General features: G+C 21.4%; 1 protein-coding gene across 2 annotated transcripts in view; it reads left to right on the forward strand.

Annotated features, from left to right (window-relative positions):
- The first annotated feature begins 312 nt into the window (after positions 1 to 312).
- Positions 313 to 20232, forward strand: part of LOC112594739 — a 34821-nt gene continuing 14901 nt past the window's right edge. Inside the window, exon 1 of one of the 2 annotated variants that reach the window (XM_025339700.1) lies at positions 313 to 562. The gene's annotated coding sequence lies outside the window, so the exon portion shown is untranslated. The remainder of the gene's footprint in view (positions 563 to 20232) is intronic. The other variant, XM_025339716.1, reaches the window with a different exon arrangement.

The following is a 20232-nucleotide window of genomic DNA, read 5'->3' on the forward strand; positions in this document are numbered from 1 at the left end:
GAATATACCGTGCATAATATTTATCATAAATTGTGAAAATATATTATAGCTCAAACGCTGGAGGGTGGGTATAGATGAACGGCTCGGAGATTTTCAAATCGAAATGGGACAAAAAACAAGCAATATCCATCGACGATGATTGTTATGTGCGATGGCTCCAAGCCTTATATGTCGTTACATATTGTATTATGTATAATATATTTATTATTTTGGTGTTTTGTGTGCAACCGATCGGCGAGAGGGCACGGCGGTTGTCCGGTGCGCCGTCGTCGTCGTTGTAGTCGTCGTCGGCGGCGTCGTTGTCGAGCGTGTTTGTACCCTTGCGCACACGGTAAGGGCTGTTGATTCCGACGGAGAAGCATACTTCTATATATATATAATTTCATTTTATTTTCAAGTTATTATTCGCGTTTATCTGCGCCGCAACAAGTTCGTGTCTTTGCCGTCTTTAAGAGGCAGCAACAAGTCTTCAGATTATACAAGTCATCGCTACCGCCATCACCTCCGTTGACGCTGACACGCCGCCGTCTTTTTCCTGTATCGTACTTGTAATTTACCATAGGTAGGTGATACACATAATGATAATATAATATGCATAAAATTGCCATATTATAATAATAAACATTAATTATTATTGTGACGATTAAATAATATATATTAAATTATAATATGATATTTATAAGTCTCAATATATTTTAATAATATTAATTTTATTACAATAAAACAACTGTCATTCAAATCGAATGAATTTATTTTAAGTCGAAAAATGGCCAATTTTTTGTTAGCATAATATTTTATCATAGGACAAATTTTTGGTTTTCTTTATTATGAAAAAAAATATGATGGAATTTATATTTATTATTTTACCATAATATTTAAATTGTGATTTTACAAAATATGAATTATCGTTTTTTATCTACCATTATTATATAGTATTAAAACATATGAATTTATGTTACATTACATTGTACACGAATATTTAGTTTTTGACTAAAATAAGAATAGTACTTCAATGATCCCAAAAGTCTATAGTGATACTTATATCAAAGTATAATTGACGTTGATATTTTGAAACATTTTATGAAACAAGGGATTTTAATTTTTTTAATGCAACATAATACGTTTAGGTAAACGATTTGATACGAGATTCAAATAAATATTTAAATTAACACAAAATGATAAGTGTTAGTATTCTACCTAATAAATAAATATTTGCACGGTTGAATTTTTAACAATAATTCTTATTACATTGTCTAATATTATTACTAAAGCGTGTTTATTTATCTACAATATTAAAACTACTCTTATACACTATTATTTATAAATTTTAAACTTTATTCAAACATTAAATTAATTTACCGTAACAAAATTTATAAATTGTAAACTAAGAATTTAATAATCACTTTTAGAATATTTTGATAGTATGTGAACTAACATGTATAAAAAGTATTAAAAAATTATCTTAATTTATTTTATGATAAAAAAACATTGCAGTATTAAACTTTAAATTCAAAATTGTGTATTTTTCAATTAAGAATAATATTTTCGTATTGTGAAACCAGTTTTAATCATTAATATTTTACAGATTGTAGAATATCATATTTATTTTTTTAATTGATTTCATTTATTCAATTTAAGTTCATATATATATATATATGCAGTACATTTATTTTTAACTAAAAACTATGCAATTGAAATATAATGATTATAATCCGAATTTATTTGAGAACTCTAGGCCTAAATAGTTACATTTTTGATAATTGTATATATTTTATTAATTTCAATTTTTATATGGTACAATTGGACATTTTAAATCATAAGTCTATAAATAATAATATTGCATGGGTGAATTTTATAACTTCTTCAAATTTTATTTATAACTTGGCTAGGATAATTTTTTTTTCACAAACTTTTAAACTATTAAGTACCATGAGTGTATAATTTCGACTACATACGTATCGTGTATTGTTATTTAAAATATATAAAATTTACAACAGAGAAAGAAATGTATTTTTTTGTTTTTTTTTTCTGAAATTCATATAAATACAATTTGTTATATTATATAGTTTTTTACTTTTAAGTATAGGCATTTTATAAAAAAGCTTTTTTTCTACCTATACCAAAAATATCCCTAATAGTTTGATCAGATTATTTATGATTACAGAATAAGAACACTAAAAGTGTTTGATCATAAATATTAATGACACTCAACAATTATTTTTAAATGTGACACAAAGATAGTTGTAATGTTTTAATTATAACCAAAATCAAGGATACGAAACAAATTATTTTGTAATAATTATAACAGTGGAATGCCTATTAAAATATATCATATAATAACTATTTAACTATCTAATATAATATTAATAAAAATTAATGCATTGTATAAAAACTATCAACTAAATTTATTTTTTGAAATCAATGTTGCACGTAAAACATACCTATTACTATGTGGATTTATTTAAATAAATTTATTGTAGTAACTACTTATTAATATGTCTTTAGTATCTTTAAATCATAATTATTTTTTTTCTTTTCTTTATGATAATAGTTTTACCCTCTCTAATTTGAATTGTTTCAAAGTTTCAAGCGGAAATTAACTATAATATAAGCAATTAGACAGTATAGAAATTCGCTTTATTGTATTTAAATTAAAATCGTTCTAAATCTTTTTAAAGTTAGGAAAAAAGCAGAGTCACTGGAAATTTCTTTTATTTACAGTTGAATGATTTACTGAGACTTAATAAAGTACAAATTAGTTTAAAATCAACATCTAAATTTTCATGATTGTCGTCAAAAATATAATTTGGACTTCAAGAAATCTCGAGAAATCGATTTTCTTCTTTTGCACGATAAATGTACCTATATGTTACTACAACACACGACCATTGATAAGTGCTTACTTGATCTAACGATATTGAACCAAAATTGAATTCATTTTATTTTATTATTTCACTTTATTTAATCTTATATAATAGTAGATATTCATATTATAAATTATATGATTTAGTTTAATTATTTTTAAATGATAAATTAATATACTTGTGAAATTGGTATTTATAATACATAATACCTAGTTAAATATTTATTATCAATGATATAATAATTTATCATATATTCAAAAATGTAATTATATTTAATATGCCATAAATTATTCTAAATACTTATTATTTAGTGAAGTGTATGAAATTCTAAATAGAAAATAAAAATAAATAATACATAAACGATATGAAGTCAAGACTTTCGACAGAATTATATGTTTCTATAAAATTATTGTGTACAATAATAATATTTTATTTTTCTTACCTGACAATAAAATAATTTGAGTGGATTAAATAGACAAAGTATAATATGAATATCCTAAGATATAAGCTATAGAGATAATCCTTTGGATTTTTTACCGGCTTGCATAAAAGTAAACATGAATATATTATTTACATTTATAACAAATTTTATATTCAAAGTGGTATTGGTATGCAAAAATGGTATGAACCTAGAGTAAATTATAAGTTAATTACTACAAATGATTCCCTATCTTTATTTTTAAGTTATATTTTGATTATTATTGGAAACAAAAGTTTCCAATATGATATAAGTTAACCATTTGCTATATTCTTTATTTATATGTGTATGTTCCATTTATATATTTTATAATATATATTAAAGAAAAATGAATTTCAACAAAGAGAAATTAATGTATAAATAATATCAAATAATTAAATATAAATTTATTAGATTTATTTTGTTGCTTAACATAATTTCATTTTTTAAATATACTAAATATAATTTTAATTATTTGATTATAAACTATTTCAGGTAATTATTATTTTTTTAATATGAATACAAATGTAAATATTTTAATTAGTTAAAGTTGTCAATTATAAAATCAGTAATTTTAAAAAAGTTAAAAATATATTTTACTTTGTCCAGTTACTCGAAAAAAGTAAAGTATTTGATGTAAATCTTATTTTATTTTCACATATATAGTTCGAAGTATGTAATTTTGATTAGATAATTTCAAAATTAAATAATAATAAGTGTTTGTGTTGTAAAATTCAGTATCATATTTTGACAATGTTAATTAATGCATTCACTTTATCTAGGTTTCCTTTACTCAAATTGATTTTCATTTTATGTATTATAACTTGATTATGTATGTAATAGTTTAGCTATAATATAAATTTTAATCATATTATATAATATTCAATACATAAACCTAAAATAATTTTAAAGGATTATTTATCTTGAATAAACATGTTTGAAAAAAATCTGAAGGAATGAAATTAAGTTTATAGTATAAACAGTTTAAGAAATATAGATATTATTATATATCATAGGTATAAAAAATGTAACATAATCCTCTGCCACAAAATATACATTTTCATAGTATACAATTGATTAATTTTTTATTACATTTTTATGTTTTTTGTTAATTTCCTTTTGGTTTGTAGTTTTGAATATTACAACACAATGCATTATGTTTTGAAATGTTAAGTTTCATTAGAATACAACTTATTTTTATTTTTAATTTAATTAAAACGTAGAGGTATTCATATAAACTAAAGTTACAATACTACCAATTATATTTTTTGCATGATGTTTATGGTTTTTTTTTTTTAATGATATTTGAACTAGGTTTTTTTAGATTAATGGCTGGATAGAAACACATCCTTATCACGTTTAATTTTTTCAAACAAATTTCAGTAAAATGAATAATTTACGTTTTTCCTGATTACATTAATATATATATATGATGTCTAAAAATAAAAAATAAATTATTTTAAGTGGTCGTCAGATTTAGTTTTTTATTTGTAATAAAGAGTTTATACATTTTATCTATGCGGCTTTAGTAAAATAAAGGTACTTTGTATAAATTAATATCTAATTTCCTTAAACTGAGTACAATTTATTAATTTAAAATCTGATCAGTGTCATAGTTTTTAGTTAAAGCCTCTTACCAAATATAAACATATAATAATAATAAATTTTACAAATGAACCGCTTATAAGGAGTCAATTATTCAGATTTTTTTTGTACAAAACCGCATAATAATTAATAAAATGGAAGTGACCAAATTTAGTATGGAACATATAAAATTAGTTTTCAAAAAGGGCGGGAAAGATTCAAAAAAACAATTAAATAAATAGTCCAGAATTGGACGAGTTAGCCTTATACAATACAAGCCAAGAACTCTAGAAAATTATTTCTGAAATTATATCAGGTTCTGCTTTTGTATTATATGACATCTTAATAGTTAATGGCCATCGAAAACTTCAGTTACAGAAAAAATGAAATATGATTCGAAATCAATAGAATTTCTTATAATGAATGTATTAATCGACAATCAACATAGTATAATACGCATAATATGCATTGTATTACTAGGAATAAATATACATTTAAATAAATTTTTCATTTTTAATTATTTTAGTAGTTTCAATTATTAAAATGTATAATATATAATATATTATTTATTAGATTTGTGATTATTTTGTTTTAAAACTTCAACGAATATTGAAAAACAATTTTTTCTTTGTATTTTTGGATCAAAAACATATTATATTATTAAAACTATATATAGAGGAAGATCTTAAAAATGCTCATTATTACACACTACCGTAGTTCTAACATGAAAGCGACACCATTGTAATACAATGCCTTTTCAACACCTGAAGTGTAAAAATTTACAATCATAGAAAGATATAAAATACATTTCAAACGTATAAGAATTAAAGATCCTTTCAGTAAATTAAAGTAAAGTTTCAGTTAAATAATACTGATTAATTTCCTGCTAATCGGCTATCAGAATCGTATTCATCAATGAAATTAATTTTTTTTTCAAGTGTTTTAAAAATTTTCAAAGCAAAAATAGGATTAATTATTTGTATAAAGTGAGTGTCATGGATTAAACTTATTAAAAGTATAAGTTTAATATATTTATTATTTTTTTTTTTTACATTATTAATTTGCATAAACATTAAAATATCATAAAAATCCAACTTGTATACACAAATAATGTTGTTAAGCTTAGTTAATAAGTTTGATAATAGATAAATGCAATTCATTCTAATAATAATGTATTAATGCTGACAATGAAAAAAATATTCTACTGAACATCGTTCAGATAGAGATAATAAATACCGTAATGGTATAGGTACTTTTAAATTAGCATGTTCATGCAATTTGTTCAAAATATGAGAATCTACCAATAATATTATAAAATTATTATCATAAAAATTACTTGTAAAAATTATATTCATAAGACCACAATTTTTTTTTTAGAAAAAAATATATTAAATTGAAATAAATAAAATATTATACTCAGATATTTTTAATTAAGTTTGAAAGTACATACGCCTATTATGTATGTAACAGTCATTCGAAATAGTGTTATTACTTGTAGGAAAATTTAAAATGTATTTAAATATGTGTAATGTTACTTATAAAATTATGAATAATAATAAATATAATTTTAGTACACACTTATTAAAATTTATGTAACTTACTAAAGTATATGTTTTATATAGTAGTGTATTTTGATTTGATAAAATAATAAAAAAAATATGAAATATAATATTATAAATATATAATATTGCGACCATTATATAATATTATTAATATTACATAGGATGATATTCCCTGCATGCTTACTTATAATATTTTTCTTTATCATGAATTTATATAAATTATGATTTTTAGAATTTTTAAGTAGGTATGTATACTTAATTTCTTATTGTAGACACAACTTAAAGAGTGTGTTCTGGTGATAAAACGTTCTTTTTTTTTAAATAATGTCTAAGAACTGTATTATATATAATTTTTGGAAATTATTGATGTATAAAAATTTAATATCAAATATTAAAAAGACGTGTTATTTTTGAATTGTTAATATGATTCAAATATTATAGTATTTAATTCAAATGTGATAACTATCACACCTAAATTTAAGATAAACTCGTTTGTTCTATTTATTTTTAATTAAAATTGTTCGTATTTGCTTGGTGTAATGTATAGGGTACCTACTTATTTTAATTAGGAATAATGTTTTGATCACAAATTATTTACCTGTATGAATGTACATAGATAAGCAGATATACAATTATTAAGTGTGAAGATTATATTAATATTGTTATAACAATTTATCGTGTATATATGAATTATGAGGTAAGAATTTTTCTCAACATATTTTTAAATTGCTTCGAGGTTATTAACACTATAGATGTAAAATAATTTTAATCTTAATAATTTTATTTTAATTTAATAGGTTTATATTATATAACAGTATACTTTAGGCGTATAAAAATGTTCATAATATCACGGCTTTCAAAGTAATTGAAAATTTCGATAAATATTGTGTAAATGTAGTGAAAAGTACAAAAATAAAAATGAAAACCACTAATAGCTACGAATTTTAGTGTGTTTTCAAATGGCGAGACTAAAAAGTTAAATTCAATTCGACAAGTGCTAAATCTTCCAGAATGGATAAAATATAATATAGCGGTTAGGGTTGCAAATGATTGCCTTTATTTTGAAAGTTATGAATTTTTCTATTAAAAGAAAATATTCGTATAGAATGTTAAAAAAAAAAAATTACGAAAAATAGAGTTTCAAAAGTCTTATATAATGGGTACTTACATCATTCAGTTTGATTTTTAATTTTATTTTAAGTATAATTTAATTTTAGTTATAACTTATGAATTTATTGTGATCTATGATTATTGATTATGTATGTTCAAGATTTTAAGTTTTAATTTTAACACATGATTACATGAATCATAGTTTAATATTTAACGATTATGAATTATTATCGTTTTCATTACATGTACCCAAAAATACTTATTTATTCCTTATTATAATGATTTATATTTAGTATTTTAGTATTTACTTTTAACTAAAACGTAAGATTTGTTTTCACTTTTTATTTTATTTTTAAAACTCTTATCAATTCTTTAACACAGTGGTTTTCAGCCATTTTATATTTAAGTACCATTATCCATTTAAAAATGTTCACATACAACTTAAACTAATAAGCCATTTTTTTTTTTTTTGCTTATTAAAAAAGAAATATTTTGCTTTTTTGAGATTTTTTGCTTACGTGAATATCACAGATTGAGAATTATTTCTATAACAGTCAATGTTAAAAGGAAACCGAATCAATATGCGATATTTCTGTCATACAGTGGTACAACATATCAAATTTGCGTTCAGTAGAAACAATTTTGTGTGGTTAGCTTTAGTCTTTAATGTTAGAGTAAATTTATTCATAATCAAACTTAAAGTAAATAATATTATCTAATGCATTAATTAATATTTTAATTTTAAAGTCATTAATAACTGTAATACGATGATAAAATCGTATATACGTGATACATTAGTTGTTCAATAAGATTTTTATTATTCTAACAATTATAACACATAAATCAACTGGTCTTTAATATCAATTTGTTTTAAGTTATTATTATTATTATTATTATTTTTTTTTTTATTGAAATAAAAATAATTGTTACAATAAGCCATGAAATGCATTTTAAGTTTTAGCTCTTTTATGGCCGTATAAAATACATGCAGTGGGAGGAATAAGGATATAATATGCTATCAAGTACTTGGAATAAAATAATATTTTTTATATGTTGTGAACTTAAAAAACTTTATTTAATACGCTTAATTTAGTAAGTAGTAGCTATACGATAAAAGTATTATGTTTTGTAAAGTCATGTACTGAAAATACATTAGTTGTACATATGCATAACCTTACACTTTATAAATTGTATTTTAAAATCTTTAAATTTTATAAAATTATTTAAACAAGACATTTCGTAATTGGCAAATAAAAAATTTACTTACACATTTTTTTTTTTTTTGTAATTTATTTGTATAATTTGGAATTGTTTATATTCTCATAAATAATTTTAATTGAAAATTTAAAAATACATGGCTATATAATATCTAAATTTATAATTAATTTTAGAGTATTATGAAAAAACAAAAAAACATTTTCAATAATGTTTTAGACATAAATATTTAATTGTATACTATACTATTTACTAAAAATCAATGAAATGTACAAATAATTATTATAAAGTATTTATTTAGTATGTTTAATAAAATTCAATATGAATATTATGTCATAAAAACGATTTGAAATAAGTTATCTTTAATGAGTTTGTTAAAAATAATAATTTCTGAATATTCGAATAATGAAAAATAAAAAACGATAAAACGATTTAATAAATTAAGGAGAATTTAAATTCAAATACTAGATACAAGTTTACCATAAATTAAAATTTATAAAAATATCGTAAATAAATTATTTATATGTTCATAATTATAGTTATTGCATACAAAATTTTAAATATTTTACTATTTACAAAATCCTAATAAGTAAATAATAAACTTTATATTTTTCTATTTTCAATCTTTAAAAAATTTAGCCCTATTTAAGTTTTTAGTGACGTAATAAGGGAATGGAAGGAGACTGATCTGAAGGATTAGCTCGTTCTGTGAAAATCCTTCATCCGCTCTTTCATCGACAACTTTATTAACCCGCTCTTCTCTAATGCGCAAAATCCTTAACTTACATACGGTTTGCAAAAAGCATTCCTTTATTTCTTCTCCTGTTTCTACACACACACATTATATCGTATGCATGCATGTTATTCAACTTAGCTACTAAAAAAAATTACGCTTTATTTTGTTTAAATATTTACTAGTAATGTTGTTTTTGCGTGTGATTTTTATTGATATATGAAATATATATATAAAAATATACTTATGTTTACCATGTAACTGTAATAATTTTTAATACACATAGGGAATTCATATAGACTATTTCATATAGTTCTAAAATTAAGTATTTGAATTCTACGGCTCTGTTTGATATTGATAGAGCATACAGTATGAAAATATCATTATTCATTATAGAACATAATATAATATACATTTAACCACTGAACGTTAATGAGCGTAATCGGATAGGAAACATATTTTATCCTCACGTGATTTATTGATTACAAATAATTTTAAATAAATAAATAAAATAAATTGTTATTCATTTTAGTCCTAGTGCTTTAATTAAGTCTAAATAATTAATATATATTGTGTGTAATTAATACTTTAAATGCTTTTATTACTCATTATAATTTATTTTAGAATTGATACCCTAACTGGCCTAACTACTAACAACTTATGTTAAAATTTATGTTTGCAGTATTGTAGAAGTGTAAATTAGGTAATTTATAAATTGTAATTTATGTTATTTTAGTGAACAATCTTAGAAAGGTGCTTATTGAAAGTGTGCAACTTTTAATAGAAAGAAATTATATTATTTATTTTAACATTTCCAAATAAAACTTTTTTCATGATTTAAATTTATTTGACTTCTAATAAATAATTTATTATTTTTATCTTATTTGCATTTATTAATTGCATTTTTTTTTTTATCTTTCTGTGTGTATAGTTTATGTATTGTTTTACGATTTAGTAAAATAATAATTTTTCTAAATATAGAAATTACATATATCATCTAAAACTATATACCTGTAGCTCCGAAAACCTTAAATCTGTAATATGGTGATTTTTATAACTAATAAAGGTATGTAATAACAATTCATTTAATATTATTTACGTATTTTTCGTCAGAACATAGGTTATAACTTTTTGAGACTTTCTTATATAAAACGTTTTTAGAACACTTTAACCACCTCAAAGATTAAGTATTGAATATTTAATGAAATATAATATAAATTGAGAAATATTTATAAATGGTTCCTTTGAAACCATAATAATATAAGCATATTGTATTGTAAAAAGGGTGAACTGCCATCTACAGTGGTAAAATATTGCTTTATAACCTATTCAGAAAATTTTATCTATGGGAGTCAATAAAGACAATTTAATTTTTTCTTATTTATATTGAATTTATATAACGATAAGAATTTTTAAGATAGTTTCTTGAAATAATTTATGTCTTGATTAAATTTAGTTTTAAAAACTCATGATTTATAATATTATACCTTTTCTCTAATTTAGTATATCATGAACAATAAAAAGTCTGCAGATAGCTTTTAATATTATAGAATAACGCGAGAAAAAAACTTTATGACGTAAACAAAGTAAAATTCAATAAAATTAATATTATTATTGAGGTAATCGATTATATCAAATAATTGATTTGAATTATTCTATTTGCTTTAGAACAAAAAATCGTGAGTGATTAATCTCAATTTTTAATTATTGACGAAATATCGCGGTTGAATAAGGTTAAAACAGCTGATCACTGTTACACATGTTATTCCCAATTTAAATTTTATCACACATATTATATTATTATTATATTTTTGCAATTAATCAATCGCATTCAAACTTGTGGGTTTAATGACTACCAAAATAACGATGGGGAAAAAATCAAAATGAATAATATTGAAATTACAATAATATTTACAAAAATATTTACTAACGCATAAGTGACTAGTACACATTATACATGTATCGGTCGTATTTATTATTATCTATTATAATATAATTATGACATCATCCCTAGTTGAATATAATAGCTTATAAAATCCATATAAATTATTATAACGTTGTATTTTACTTATTTGTTTGAGTTATATTTTATTTTTTATGACGTATTAACGTTTTTATTTTATATCGGATTTAAAATAGCATTATTTACGAATTAATGTGATGTCATATCACATTATAAATTATAGATGCTCAACTGGTTTATTATTTTCATAATTATTGATCTGCATTATATTGTAAACGGATTTGAAATAAATTTCAGAAGTATTATATCCTCTGTTTACTGTTTTTTTTCTCACAAGCTACTAAAATACTATCTATAAATATTATATAATAATATAATATTTTATTTTCAATAGATTCTAAAATTCATGTTGGAAATAATTTTGAGACATTATGTTTTTATACAAAAGTGTCTATATTGTAAAATTAAAAATAAGACAAACACATTACTTGGTAGGACTTTGTATTGTATTTTTAATAAAATTTATGGTAATTGAGAGTTGCGTGTTTTATTCAAATTCAAACAGATTAAATAAGCTTTTTCTAATTTAAATAACTTCGTAAGTTATTTAAAAAATAAAAATTTACTGTATAATTATTATTTACTGAATATAGTAGCGACTTGTACATACTGGAATGATGTACCTTCCTTATTATTTTCTGTAATAGTTTTAAATATGTCTAGAGCCCTGTCTGAATTATAAATTATTTCCGGACAAACATATAATTCAAGAAGTTGGTGTGTGCATAATGTACATTATATTCTATCCTATAAACTAAATATGTGCCTATTATAATCTATGTATATGTAAATTCTTAACTTATTATTGTTACTAAAAGTTAAAAGTCAAGTAGACTAGAATCTTTCTTTGAATTCTTAAACACTTTAGTCATTACCTTTTAAATTAAGTCTTTAGAACATTTCCTTTAAAATTATTTTAGAGATTACTTACACGTTTAAGCACAGGCAATCTTTTATATTCTTAAATAACTTTAACATGCATTTAATTAAACAAAATTAGTTCATATTTTATTCTGGAATATTCAAATTGGTATCGAAATTTTTGAATTGGTTTCCAGTTTGATGAAAATAGATTATGTAATATTTATCAAAAAAACTTACGAATAACTTTAAATAATGTGCAGAGTTTCCATTAATCCTCCATATTTTTTATAATCTGTTGCTATAACTATATTGTTATATTTTACCATAAAAAAATACATAGTGCCTACTCAAACTATTTTTGATAATACATTAAATTTAAATATTGAACTCAATTTATTAGACAGTATTTGGGAATGTAATATATTAATATTGTACATTAATTTGTTATTCGAATTAATTTACTTAAAATTTTCGATAAATTAAAAGGAACCAAAATATGAAAAAAACCCTTTAAATTTCCATTTTTAAAATAAATCTTTAAGTTCTAATTGTTAAAAGTTGTAGATTAATAGAAAAAAAACACAAATCGTTAATATTAAAATAAAGAAATGTCGTGGAATAATTGTTATAAATTATATATAATATATATCCTTATTTTTTTGTATGTATAAAAAATTTAAATGTAATTAAGTGATAATAAAATTGATGACAATTGGTATAATATGGTTTTATTTATAATAGTTGGAATGAAGGAGTGATAAAATTTAAATTTCAGATTATAATACTGTTAACTATATTATATTTTAACTGCAAATAGTGATGACAAATAAATTAGATTTTATTTTATTGAACATTTTATTTTAACTTATATATATTTAGATGAGTAACTGAAGTAAAAGTTTAGTTGACTCTTAACAGTTGTAAAACTAACTAAAATAGCAAAATTATTAATTAGGCTGCTTTAATATAAAAACAATTTGGTGAAAATATTTTTGTTTTTAAATTTATAAATCGAATAAATCTGTTACGAATTGTTTTTGTATTTAATTTATATTTATATATATTATTCAACTAGAATAATTTTGATATCTTGTTCAGATATCCGTTCAGAATCGTTTTCAGATTTAAAGTGACAGCACAATTATCCATTAATGATTGTCGATTGGCTTACACAAAACATTTGTGGATATTTTGTGAACATCTGTGCACACTTTTCACGTAATCACAATTTGTTCGTCTTTTTTAAAATGATAATTAACTAGAAATTGACAATTGTGTTAAATTTTTCAATTATTACTTTATAAATATATTTAAAAGCTGATCTTTAAATTTAACTAAAAACATATATATTGTTGGTACGTTCAAAATGATTTTATGAATATCCAATGCATTTTCAATTTTACTATGCATAGTATCTTTTTTATCGCGTCATTTTATATCGAGATTCATGCTTTTTGAAATGAATTTTTTGTAATAGTATCCAATGTAAATACAATCTTTAATAGTTTTATATGTTTTGTACTATTATTATTTTTATTCTTATGTTTCATTAAATTTAATAAATATAGAGCTTATATTCTTAGTAGGAAAATAGAATTAAATTTTGTTTCTTTATTATTTATTTAAAGTGAAATGAATTGCATTATAGCATTTATTATTTTTTTATCTTGAGATATTTACTAAATATAATAAAAAATAACCTATATTCTATGCATTTTTAAAATACATAAACCAATTCTGAATAAAAGAATAAAAATAGTCACAAAAGTTATATTTTAATAAACCGATATTTTAACATTAGGTTTTTTCCGCTTTTTCAATTCCAAATATTTGTACGGTATTATATTATACTTCCTACCTGATAAAAAAAATAAATAAATAAACAATAAGTATGAGTATATTATTTGTAGACAAATTTATTGGTAACTTTTCATTTAAACGATTATATTACAAAATACATCTACCTGTTCAATGTTAATATATTCTAGTCCATGACTTATCGACAACAAAAATAAAGTTTAATGAAATTTCAATACTGTGTTTTATTTATATAGTTTTGCAAATATAATTTTATAACGATAACTATTGCTTTTGTACTATAAACATATTTGTATATTTAGTTTTGATAAATGAAAAAATCAATTCTGAACCTAGAATGTTTGTTGACTTATATTTCTAAGGATATTTTATTATAAATATCCGTATTTATAATAATATAAGTAATTGTTTTTTTTTTTTTTAGTAATAAGGTAGATAGATTAATTTTTTTGTTAATATTCAACCTCATATATTATGTAATGACTATGATTTTATATTATTGGCTGTAATATACTTATACATAAACTGTAAATTAATACCGTAAAAATGTGTGGATGTTACATCTTAATAACTTAAAATTTATCTAAATATTTGAAAAATTAAAAATAAATGATATTATAATTATGTAAGTTTAAAGTTCTTAAGAATAATATTTTTTCAAATTAAAAACAAAAAATTAAAACCTTTATTAATTATTAGAATATTCAGTTAAAAAAAAAATGTATTTAATATATCTATATATATATAAAAAAATATACATAATACTTTGAAATTTTCAAATGTTGCTGTAAGACAATTTTACAAAAAACCTTTTATAAAATATTGAAGCTTTTTGTTATTCAAATTGAAAATTTGGTCTTGTCTGAAAATACTAATATAATTGATTGGTTTTAACTTCCTGTTTGTTTTAAAATTACAACTAAAAAAAAAAAAAAAAACATAATCTATTTTGTGTAAATATTTTTATTTAAAGTAATTTATGCATATAACTCCCCTCTTACCTAAGAACCAACTATATCCAAGTTTTTACTGGAAACTACCCTTTAAGTAGAACATCTAAGGAAATTAACTTTAAAAAAAAGTAATGATAAACATAAAATAAAATAAAAAATTAACTCTGCTTAAATGCCAAAACCATAATAAATAATGTTTATTTAATTTAAAAAAAACTAATTTTATTGATAATATTATCTATTTTTATATTATGAAATGTTTTATTTATAGATATGTTTTGATCAATAAATAGCATTAATGGTAATTATTACAGATGTGATAGACTTGATAAAAGATTAAAAGAAGCTACCTATTATAAGTAGTGCCATTATCTAAATTTCACTATTTGCTTTTATTAAACATAATATTGTGTACATTTTTGCAAAAACTATGATATTATTCATTCAATATTTTTTATTTAATATGCATTACCTTTACTTTGGTCAATTGTTTGATAGCTATAAGTATTACAACTCTCATTTTAGAACAGAATCCGAATGACTAAACTTAATCAATGCTATATCAAAAAATATTATTATGAAATTTAAATTATTATCATTTATCATATGGTATAAAAATAATTTAAATCATATAGTTATACATGTTAAAAAAAAAATCAATTGATAAGTTGCTGTTATTATTTCTCAACCTAGTTTAAAAATATGATCTTATTAATAAAATTGATTAATTTTAAAATGTTATTTATCTGAGTATCTATAATAATTAATTGTATTAATCTTTAATACAATTACCAATTAAGAAAAATTATCTTTAACTAAAATTACAGTTTATTGCTACTACTTGTTAGAATGGAACCGGAGTAATCTTATAAATCTGTTATACAGGTATACAAGTAGGTATGAATACGCACCTCTTAAATTTTATATATAATTTGAAGTTAATAATTTTATTTTTTCTAAGTGTTAAAAGTCTTATAAGTTTATACCTGGAACTGTTTAACCGTTAGTCTGTAATATTGTAAGTTATATTTTTATCCTATAAAATAAATAGCCCTTATAAGTGAATGAATGGAATTAACATATATATATATATATACATATTTATATGATTTGATCAGTTGCTAAAATATATTAAGATGTATATATATTTTAATTTGAAAAAGAGGTGTAAAAAGGGTGAAAGTAGTGATGATTATTTTTAAATAAAACCACATAAATGTATTATGGTACTACTATATACTAATATAAAGTTTTTTCGTTTTTGATATTTTTTAAAACTTATTTCAATGAAAATAATTACATCTTTCGAAACGTCACCATATTTTTTACATATAGCTACGTTATTCCGGCCTTAGATGTTTTTAGTATAAGTTAAGGATATAACTGAATACGTGTCACTCCGGCAAACGTGCAGAATAAGCATTGTCTTAAGCGCTCAATTTAAACGTGACATATGTTATTAGTTATAACTATTTACTTGCTACTCATATATCTGTTTCATAAAATATTTTTAGCTCATATAGAAATCAATGGTTTAAACACATAATAGATAACTATAATGACTGTCGTGTTGCTACTTCCTTCGTTATGCAAACGTGGTATAATCTCTTTCTCTCTCTTACAAACACACATACACACTTATGTTGCTATACAACAAAAAAATAAAATATATAACTATTTTGACGAAGTACCACCATTGGGAGGTTTCTTTACTCCATTATTCCTGTTATAATATTATCTTATCAATCAAGCTTATTGTTCTAGATTATAACAGATTGTTAAATAATGAATTAAGTTAAAAAAAAAAAAAAGATAACTACTTAGAGTCGTATTTTATAGAATAGTATAGCTACAAATTATACACATTAAGACTTATATAAGATATACTGTTTTTATTTGAAAAAATTGTGTGATAAAAAAGTAAAGTTCTAGACGGTTTTGAATTTTTGATTACTGTTAATAAATAGATAATCGTACAAAACAATTGGAAAATATTTGAAATGTTAATTAAATATTTATTTGAATGAAGTTATAATACGTTATTTTTGATATTCACATTGAACAAACCATAATCAAATTTATTATAAAACGCCATGTCATTATTTTTTTTTTAGAAATTGATAAACAATTTTAAATTTCAGTCTAGTATGATTGTTAACTATAAGTATTTTTTAGAAAAAATCGCATGTTAAATAATAATTATAATTTAAAATACCTATTGATTTTCATAACTTGAAAATAATAATAATGAACTTACATACATTCAAAAACAAATTATCACATTGGTACGTAAAGATATATATTTGATGTTATGAATATTAAATATTTATTTAATTTATTTTAAATTATCATATTTTAGATATTTTATGATTATATTATTAATTAATAGTATACTCTGCATCTTTCTGCAGTATGCCGTGTTTGTTTCTGTCATTACATTTTTGTTGGACAATTTATGTTTTTGAAAACCACTAGTTAAAAGTAGTCAAATTTAAATAAATAATTCTAAGTATATTTTGTTCAACTAAAGTTGCCTATACGTAAGAGTCCGTTAAATATTTTTTTTTTTTTTTAATAAATATATTAATGGTTGACTATAAATTATTATTATAAGTGAAGGTATAACGCATTATGAAAATATTTTGTTTATTAATAATGACTTTGTTATAAATCTATACGAAATGTATCAGTACTTTTTATGCATGTATTATTTTACAAAAAAAGGCTAAGTTAACCACATTTTTTAGAAAAACATTGTAATAATATAATATATAGTTATTCAATATATAGTTACTATTATCTCTTAACATAACGAATTATTAATTATTGAAGACTGTTCAAATTATAATATTCATTATTACAACTTATTATATTAATGAATAAATTATACTAGTAGTAAAATAAAATATAATTGAGAAATCATTTTTTTCTTGAAATACACGACTTAAAATTGTACTTTTAAACTTCCAATATTGTTGTTCGAGTTAAAGATTAAAATATTATGTCTTCTAGTTAATTAATTTTTATACATTTTTTTTTTTATTATTATTATTCTACAACATATTTTCTTTTAAATGTTTGAAAATATATTTTCATACATTTTAGAATTTTTATTAAAAACTATAGTGCGAGTATTAACCACAATATACGTTAACGTTTTGTAATTGAAAACCAATCTGTGTAAATACAGTATGAATACGCGTTCTAAATAAACGATAGGTACCTGTATAATACGTATCTATGTAAAATAGATGGCGGACTCTCAACACTCTTCGAAGATTCACATTAAAATATATTGAAAAAAAAAGACATTTTTCTATATGAATATATTTCACAGATTTATTCTTTAGAATATTATACTTGATCTGAATTTGTAATCGTTTCAGTCCTAGTTGTCAATCTATTCACGTCATTTTATCAAATATTGTAAAATCTCACGTCTCAGAAAAAATGTTTTCATTTAATCTATGTTTTATATTACTAGAACTTATACGTGTTTGTTCAATTGACCAATTTTTATTATCTTTAATGTTTATTATTATTAAATAAAATAAATAAAATATTACCATTGAAAATGCTAGACCGAGTATGCATTTAGCTTAATATTATATTAAAAATTATTTATATATGTTTATTATTTTATAACATTATATTTAAATGTTAAATTCACAGATAATAATTACTATATACATAAAACATAACACAATTTAATTTATAGCTGATAATATTAATTTATCTTATGATTTTTTCACTGAATTGAATATTTAAAAAATAAATCATTAAAATTAATATTTAATTTAGTGTAAAATAGCAAATAAAAAATCATGACTATCAAATTTTATAATATTTCATATTTTTTAATATCTATTAAATGTAGTGTTAATACATCACTAAAGTTTTGTTAAAAATAATTTAAATATTTTTTCTTTGGAATTAATATTTTGGTTTAGTAAGAAATTAATCAGTGTGATTGATTTCTATGGTATATGTCAACAATTCACAATTTACATATCTATTGAGTGATTAATTAGAAAATCTAGTTCCAAATTTTCTTAAACAAAATAACTTAACTATACAGTTACTTATAAATATTTTAGCTGTTACCAACTTGTGTTTTGGTATAGCTTTTAACGGATTCCAAGTATAAATGTTTGATTTTGTTGGTGGGATTTCTTATGGGATACACGCATCGTCTATTATCATTTATACTTAGAAAGTTAGAAACATATTTTAAATAATTTAACTAATAAGAAAATGTTATACTTAAACAAGACATCTAATTATTATACACTTAACCCACATCTACCAAATCTTACTTAGCTAATATACTACTTAGTAATTTACAGTTTTATTGTATGATTAATAATTAAATATAAAATCAATCATTGAATTTTGAAAATTATTTCAAGCATAACAAGGTTAAAACCACACTTGCTAAGATTTAATCAATTTTTTTACGGATTTTCATTAGTTTTCTTATAGGAACTATATAGATAAAATCGAAAAAAAACAATCACTAAAATGTGCTTTCTAAAATGTCTGGTCTATAAAGATGCTACACGTATGTAAACAACATTTAGAGTTGTTTTATTATCCAAAAAGTATTCACAGAAAAATAAATCATTGTAAAACTAATACAATCGTCACTTCGCCTGGAATCTAAAAAAAAACAAAGTTTTGAAACTATCCGATAAATACTTTGATTAAAATATAATAGTTGTTACAATTAAATATTTTTGTACATTTTACGTGTTATTATATATTATTGAGTCATTTAAACCTTTTATTAAATAATTAACATGTTTCAAACTCTCAAACATTGAGTGTGTGTTCGCACTTTGACTAGTTTCAAAACAAAATATACTTATAACAAATTAATAGTTCAGTAGGTAGTGTACTTAAACCTTTGTTTAGCGGTAGGTACACTGAACGAAGTACTTTCATTATTTTAGTTAAACAAACAAGAACTCAATTCATATTAAACTGTTTAGACATGATGTAACTCAGTTATTGAGTATATTTGATGACCGGTGCAATGGAATAACAATT

This window comes from Melanaphis sacchari, unplaced genomic scaffold (assembly GCF_002803265.2).
Source record: "Melanaphis sacchari strain LSU unplaced genomic scaffold, SCAv2.0 Contig0_pilon_pilon, whole genome shotgun sequence".
Taxonomy (NCBI): Eukaryota; Metazoa; Arthropoda; class Insecta; order Hemiptera; family Aphididae; genus Melanaphis; species Melanaphis sacchari.